Source organism: Conger conger, chromosome 19, assembly GCF_963514075.1.
Source record: "Conger conger chromosome 19, fConCon1.1, whole genome shotgun sequence".
Lineage (NCBI taxonomy): Eukaryota > Metazoa > Chordata > Actinopteri > Anguilliformes > Congridae > Conger > Conger conger.
This window is the reverse complement of record NC_083778.1, coordinates 22,712,965-22,714,210: the sequence shown is the minus strand read 5'-3', so window position 1 is coordinate 22,714,210 and position 1,246 is coordinate 22,712,965. Positions and strand designations below refer to the sequence as shown.

The following is a 1,246-nucleotide window of genomic DNA, read 5'->3' as shown; positions in this document are numbered from 1 at the left end:
CGCGAACAAGACCCCGAGATACTGGAACTCCTTCACTTGGGGCAAAGACTCGTTCCCAACCCGGAGGGAGCAATCCACCGTTCTCCAGCAGAGAACCATGGCCTCGGACTTGGAGGTGCTATAATATAATAGTAACAGTAATAATAATAGTAGGAGTAATAGTAATAATATTACATTAATAAGCGCTGTACACAGGGTGTGGTGGAGACAGAGGAACAGCCAATCAAATCACATCAACACAACCCAGACCACTCCCCCCACCATCCCACAGAAAAAGCCCCTGAACTCACACGACCACAGAAACAATGAAACCCAAACGCTTTTGTTCAGTTGTGAAACTTTATTGCCAAACCCCCTTCAGTGCACACTCTGTGAACAGCAGTGTTTCAGCCCTTCGCTGTTCACCTCCCGGGATCAGCCCTTCGCTGTTCACCTCCCGGGGAGATGAGGCTCTTCAGCTTTCCACTCCGCAGTGACGGAGGTAAACAGGTAAACAGGTAAACAGGTAAACGCGTGGGTAGAGCCTGTGAGCTGAGCAGCCCTGCCTCAAATGCGCGACGGTTGGATTGAAATACTCGTCTGTGCTCGACTGATCTAGGCTGCTGCATCTGAGACAAGAGGACTAGCAAGGTTCCCTGTTTCCTCAAGACCAGAGACGCTGGGTGGAGATTTGTGTCTGAAACAATGGCGTGTTCATCCCAGTTCAGCTCCTCAGACAGCGGCTCACAGGAGAGACGTGGTCGCAGCCCCTCCCACCCTCACGCTCCCCACAGCCAGAGTCAGAGTCAGAGTCAGAGTCAGAGTCAGAGTCAGAGTCAGAGTCACTGTCCGAGTCAGAGTCAGAGTCAGAGTCAGAGTCAGAGACAGAGTCAGAGTCAGAGTCAGAGTCAGAGTCAGAGACAGAGACAGAGTCAGAGTCAGTCAGAGACAGAGTCAGAGACAGAGACAGAGTCAGAGACAGAGACAGAGACAGAGTCAGAGACAGAGACAGAGACAGAGACAGAGCCAGAGACAGAGTCAGAGACAGAGACAGAGACAGAGTCAGAGTCAGAGTCAGAGACAGAGACAGAGACAGAGACAGAGTCAGAGACAGAGTCAGAGACAGAGACAGAGTCAGAGCCAGAGCCAGAGACAGAGACAGAGTCAGAGACAGAGACAGAGTCAGAGTCAGAGTCAGAGTCAGAGACAGAGACAGAGTCAGAGTCAGAGTCAGAGACAGAGTCAGAGACAGAGACAGAGACAGAGA

General features: G+C 51.4%; 1 protein-coding gene across 1 annotated transcript in view; it reads right to left on the bottom strand.

The window, feature by feature from the left end:
- Positions 1-320: 320 nt before the first annotated feature.
- The window catches only part of LOC133119212 (coiled-coil domain-containing protein 91-like), a 124,780-nt gene continuing 123,854 nt past the window's right edge, over positions 321-1,246 (bottom strand). Inside the window, exon 11 of the mRNA XM_061229711.1 lies at positions 321-1,246. This exon is cut by the window's right edge and continues 480 nt beyond it. The gene's annotated coding sequence lies outside the window, so the exon portion shown is untranslated.